Source organism: Zophobas morio, unplaced genomic scaffold, assembly GCF_036711695.1.
Source record: "Zophobas morio isolate AGI-343-1 ecotype UQ-CSIRO unplaced genomic scaffold, CSIRO_AGI_Zmor_V1 ptg000030l, whole genome shotgun sequence".
Lineage (NCBI taxonomy): Eukaryota > Metazoa > Arthropoda > Insecta > Coleoptera > Tenebrionidae > Zophobas > Zophobas morio.
The window spans coordinates 14,666,314-14,673,058 of NW_026972135.1; the positions used below are offsets into that span (position 1 = coordinate 14,666,314).

At 30.3% G+C, this 6,745-nt stretch overlaps 1 long non-coding RNA gene across 1 annotated transcript; it reads right to left on the reverse strand.

Annotated features, from left to right (window-relative positions):
* Positions 1 to 1,137: 1,137 nt before the first annotated feature.
* LOC135139040 (uncharacterized) lies at positions 1,138 to 5,988 on the reverse strand. The gene is made up of 4 exons (XR_010282106.1): positions 5,593 to 5,988; positions 3,366 to 3,576; positions 2,933 to 3,269; positions 1,138 to 2,185 (listed from the first exon to the last, which is right to left on the reverse strand). It is a non-coding gene; the product is annotated as an uncharacterized LOC135139040 (long non-coding RNA).
* Positions 5,989 to 6,745: the final 757 nt, after the last annotated feature.

Here is a 6,745-nt window from a genome sequence, read left to right on the forward strand (position 1 = left end):
TAAAATTAAATAGATAAATAAAAGCACACACTGAAACTTTTTTATTACTCTATCTTCGTAAATCTTTAATATGTTTTTGTAAGGACTGTTCTAAAATTGTTGTTAATATTCTACTACCAAACGTTGAACAACTACAACTTTTTGGCCTTAATAAAACCCATTTCTCTTGAGTTCGGTTTGGGTAATTTCATTTGCCACAAAAATGTTCAGTTACAATTTTAACTAAATTACACACATCTTACGGCTAGTTTATGGCTGCGTTGAATTGTCTTTCAAATTAAACGAACTTTTAACATGTTCAAAGAATTAGTTTTCACAGAAGTACCTGACTTTTAATAGATAACTTAAATATTATAATAAAAGTTGCCTTTATAAGTGTACCCTATACTGAATTTCAAAAAGAACCGAACAAACTTCTGCAGCTCACAATACACATAGTTTGGCACTATGCTATTTTGTAACTATGATATAAGCTCTATATCAAATATTTAACTCGGGAAAATTTACAATTTTCAAAGTTTGATACTGCAATAAAAAGCAATCACTGTCGTAACATTTTATTTTTATTTTTTTTGTTTTTACTATATAACTACAATTTTTGTGAACCAGGGCGAAATGGGCCTACAACTAAAGAATATTAAGAAAATGATTAAGGTAAAAAATAAAATTAAAAAAAAACCAACACTACGTACATATCTATCTCTACTGAATTCAATTGCACAATATTCTTTTTCTACTTTATTATAAAAAATTAAAGTAGAAGACAAAAAAATATACTTAATTCCAAAAAACTAAAGGTACCTAAATAAATATTTCCAGTTAATTCGATACTGAATGCAACTATACAATGACCTACTTTTACGAACAGCTTGAAAAACTTTCTCAACTGAACGAACAATAGATATTAAAAAAAAACTATTAATGTAGAAAATAAAATATACCTAGGAATTCCAAAAAACCAAAGGTACATAAATACTTCCAATTATGATGAATCGCTACGTTTGGTTCTTATGATATTGTCAATATATTTTCAGAATTTAATACCTCCCTTATTAACACATTTACTGTTACAAAAATTTAAATGTAACCTGTCCACAAGTTTCACTACATAATACGAGGAGAATTTTTTTAAAACAGTTTGTTATCTCATGTATTTTTTAAATTTTGTTGAAACTTTCACGTGTTTTAAAAAATCAATATCTCAATTATATATGGAAATTTTGGAACCCGGTTTTCACCGTTTTTTTCTTACCAAACTTTAGAAATCGTACCAGACATATCGTCCACTTTTTTTGTTGGAACTGAGATACAGAAAAAGAAGCATCTAAAAGCTTCTACTACACAAGCTTATTTTGACTGTTTCATTTCCAACGTATTTGGTACGATGGAGTTTTATCAACTGAAAACAGTGTTGAACACAGTGTTCTACAATTTCCATACATAATTGAGATACTAATTTTGAAAGATACGTTAATGCATAAATTACATTAAAAAAAGGTGATGATTAAATTGTTTTTAAAAAAACTGACCTTGTGCTATGTAGAGAAAGTTGTGGATATGTTATATTTAAAATTTTACGACCATACGTCCATTAATATTGGAAATATTACCTTCTGAATATGTACTGAAAATCACATGTAAAAGACCTAGCAGCTGGCCTTAATTTGATAATGAATCCAATTAAACGGCGACTTAGTTTTAAAAACAGTTTGAAAAACGTTCTCGACTGAAGAATATTAAAAATATATATAATCAAGGTACAAAATAAAAAACATACCCAGGAATTCCAAAAAAAAGTTAAAGGAATTGAGGTTAATCATACTTTACAGGAACTAGTTTCGTTATACAGAAATTTAAAGTAGATATTTTTTTGTTTTCTATCAAGTTTTAAAAACTGTTTGCAATAGAGTAGTTTCTTACGTTAATTTTTGCCTCTTAGAGGGATTAGAAACTATTGCTTCAAGTTGTTCCGTTGACGGAATTCTTGGTTTTCCTCGAGAATTTCTTGGCTTTTTATGTGGTGTTTCTACTTGGGAATGTTCTAGTATCAGCATTGTAATAGACTCTGTTTCTTTACTTAATTTCTTGTCATTACTTGTTTTGTTGGTGTTCTGTATGCTTGTTTTTTTTTGTACCGTTTTCCTTGATCCTGCGACTACTACATCAAGAAGTGGTGATTTCTCCGCTAAATAATAAGATTCTATTAGAAACAATAACAATAACATCTCATATTATGTAGACACTTTTTTATATCGTTGACTGCGTAGATTTATTGTTACCTATTCCCCTAATACTTTTAGTAAATTACAATGACACGTAACATTTTTACTATGTCGCAAAAAATTGAAGCATTCACCATGTTCTACAGATTTCTCAGCATCAATACCAAGTGAGAAAACATGAACACGTTGAAAGATATAAATCAAAAGCATATTTTTTAATGCAAATACAAATTTACGAATAGGAAATATTTCAAATTGTAAAATCTGTTTTAACTTGGTGTAAAAAGTTTGTATGAAAAAAACTTTTCAAACTGCACATTTAAAGAGCCCTAATTCAAAATCACTGCTTCATAGAATATAAGAAATATGTTAACGAGACTCATTTTTGCGCTGTTAACTACCTAACTATTTGAAATATCAAGACACTAAATAATAACATCGTTTGATTATTAATGTAGACCTAATTCGTTAATTTTTGAAACATGACATTCAAAATTTTTAGAGTTACTAAACTAATGGAACCTACAGCGAGACGACAACGAAATAAAGTTATAAAAACAGTGCCTACATGATACAACGATACAATTTCAATAACTTGCAATAAAAAATGCAAAAACCCAACCATAAAAAATAAAAAAAATTATAGCCTTACATGTTATCTAAATGTTTAAATCATCTGTTAGATCTTAAACTTCTGAGTCAATACTTACATAATAATTCTTTCGCTAATATGTCTTCGTCAAAATTCTGTAACATCTTTCAAATCATAATCCTCAGATTGAATATACCCTTGTAGTTCTAAAAATTTTCCACGAAATTTCTCCAAATCGTCAGCTTCACTATTAGGTACTTCCAGTTAGGGCAAGTTACGAAATTGTGTGTTTCCCGTATATGTGAGGTCCTAACAGTTATCTTTCGTTTTGGACTACATTGTCAACTGTACATTCGATAAATAATCTACTTGTCGACGAAACGTCAATAATCTTCTTTCCATTCCGAATCTTTTTCTTGACAAACTTTTTGTACTTTGGGGTGGTATTCACGCATCTGAAATTACAAAATATATTTGTACTACGTATTTTTTATAAACATTTTATAAAGTATTGCAATATGTGATTACATATTTTAAAAATTTTATTTTACCTCTTTACATCTTTTAGGAATTCTTTCTTTCCTTGTTTTCTAGGTTTTAATTGAAATCTTAATGATACTCTTGTCAAGGGTGGGCTTTCAGAAATCTCGTCGCTGCTACTCCTGCTGTAGTCCGTGGGTATATTATAACAATCATCCTCACTTAGCTTCCGATCGGCATAAGGACCACTTTGTTCACCATTCGGGATTGTGTATTTAGAAGCTGAAACAGTAATTTTTTTAAGAAAACCGATTAACTTACACTAACAAATATTATCAACAAAATTAATGATTTCAAGAGTGTTTCCTATTCACAATGTACAAAACAGTATGCTTTTACATCTACGACATGTTAGTCCATCCTTATATTTTGCTATGAATAGGTTTTTGAAAAAAAAAAAAGTTAAAACAATACAAAAAAATTGGTCTAAAGAGTTTAGACAGTACTTCTCTCGCTGTCGGAAACGTGACGACTGCATGCCTATTATGTTTTTTTTTGCATTAGATTGCAAAGCATTCGGTTTTGTAGTTCTTGATTAATTCAACAAAATAAATTTGCGCATTCATAAAATTTTTTGAGTTACCCTGTATATCACCAGATCCAAAAAATATGAATGGAATGATAAATTACAAGAAGAGACTCATCGTATTTTGTACATTTTAGATAGGATAATTCGGCAAAATTTTGAGCTGACGTCATCAATTTTTTGGAAGGGATAAGCAAATATATTTTGACTAAAAATTTCTTATGCTCTTTATAACCTTAAAACATTTGCAAAACTTCAAAGCATTCGGTTCTGCAGTTCCTGATTAAATCAATAAAATCAATTCACGCATTCATTAATTTTTTTGGGTCATCCTGTATACGCAAATCCAAAAAATATAAATGGAATGATAAACCACAAGAAGAGACCCATCATATTTTGTACATGATAGATAGGATTTATTCAGCAAAATTTTGGGGTGACGTCATCAATTTTTTGGAGGTGATAAGCAAAAATATTTTTACTAAACATTTAATTAGGCTCTTTAGAACCTTAAAACATTTGCAATATTTCAAAGCATTCGGTGTAGTTCCTGATTAAATCAATGAAATATATTTACCCATTCATAAATTTTTTGGGTCACCCAGTATATGCAAATCCAAAAAATATGAATGGAATAATAAATCGCAAGAGACCCATCATATTTTGTACATTTTAGATAGGATTTATTCAGCAAAATTTTGGGGTGACGTCATTAATTTTTTGGAGGTGATAAGCAAATATATTTTGACTCAAAATTTTTTATGCTCTTTATAGCCTTAAAACATTGCAAAATTTCAAAGATCTTTATTATAACTTTCGGCGCTGCCACAAAAATAAAATTCGCAAAATGGAATTTTATAATTTTTGGAAAAAGCTGAATTATATTGTAATGTACATCTTGGGCCGATAAATTTCTGACTAAATAACCTTAGACCAATGTCTTCTAAATTTTGAATTTTAATTCCAGATAAGTGAAAAAGTAAAATGGCCCAAAAAAATCGTGACCGTAAAGTGAACATTGAATTTAATTTTATTGAAAAAAATCCGATTTTGTTGAACCCTGGTACCTATCCAAATTGATACAACTTTGCAACAAACTTCATGACGTTAGCAGTGTTAGCACATAATTTTATTATGAAAAACTCACTTGAAACATACACCAAGTATCCTTCCTTACTCGCAATTTCAACAGTGCATACATTTCTTTTTACTTATAGGCGTTGTCATGAAAAAATAAAATTCGCAGAATCCAATTTCATAATAATAGGTGAGGAAAGTTCTGTCTAAATAATTTTTTACTATTTTTTCAAATTTACGCATGCAAACCATGTAACGAATTGCTTTTTGCCGTGTTAATCGTAATTTCAAAGAATGAAAGATTTCTTTACAAGATAAATTAGGAACTGGCAACTTTTACTGAATTTATTTTGCGAACTTTAAAATTGATGATGTTTAAATTAACAGAAATGCATCTATCGATGTAAAATAATTGGAACATGAATTCACCGTCCACTCTGCAACAAGTTCCATGAAAATAACGTCTGACTTAAATGTCTTTACATAAAGGGAGGCAGTGATTAATAAGCGTTTCCAATAAACATTGTCTTTCTGCCTCTATCATATTCTACATGCACCACTTACAGCCTCCCTTTTACAATTAGATGAAAACTTTGGATCATACCGTTACGTGCAAACATTAAAAATAAATTTACCTGGTCTTGGCCTCCTCTGATACCAACATTTTCTTCAGTCCTCGCCGATGCTCCTGGTAATTTTTATGCAGAAGAGGCTCAATGCGAATAAATCCTGAATGCTCTTTTTGTTCTTGAATAATTTTCATTTTTTCAATCAACATAACACGTGCCTGTTCCGTATTCACGTTGCACACACAACACATAAGAAGTTGAAAAACTTTACTGCACCACTGTACTTAACACAACTCAATTTAACGCAAATTAATTTGCCAATGACATCAATCGCAAATTATTGTCGGTGCAGCACCCGCTAAATCGACTTCGTTCGCACTCCTTCGCACTATCGCATTTTTTGTTATTCCTCCCGCGCTGTCTGTGCTTGATAGTGGCAACACAGCTGCACAGCTGGGAGTGTTACGCAATATTTTAAATAGAAACACTGCAGAAAAATGTATTGTTTAAAATAAAGGTTACCCATCTGATAAAAATTTCACGAGCGTCGGTGCTCGTAACTGCACTCTCGCCTCCTAAAACATTTTAGGGCAAAAGTAAATTTTTACGAACTATTGTACTCGTAACTATAGCGTTTCAATATCACAATTTTCAACATGTCTCGTTTCTCTTGCAACGCAGTAATTTTGTTCCATTGTTTGCTGAATAAGGAAACTCAAATAAATATGATAAGACAAATACATTCATGCCAACGCCTGAGTATTGTGTAACATAACATAATTGCTGTGTCATCGTTGGCTTTTATTTTTTAAAGGAAGTAAGGCATACCTATATACGATTGGTCAAAATTTCCGAAACGCCGTTATCTTTTTCGTATCAACTTTTTTTAGTAGGTGTGCTCTGAGGTGTCCCAAATAAAATCCAGGGCCTCATATCCTCAGAACGGAGAGAAATTGAAATTTGGTAAACGCTATTGTTTTTAGTTTGAAAGTTTAATTCAGAACATTACAAATAAGACCACATACATAATTGGTTTTGGCGGGTGACGCAAATCTCAATTTTTTTAAATTGCAAGGTATATATTTTTGAAAGGATTTTAACAGATGATTCAATTGCGAATACAATAATATAAATATATCATTTTATTTCTAATCGATAAAAAAATATTTCTAAATATGAAAAAATCCAAGACGAGTGAAATAAAGTACTACTTTGTTTC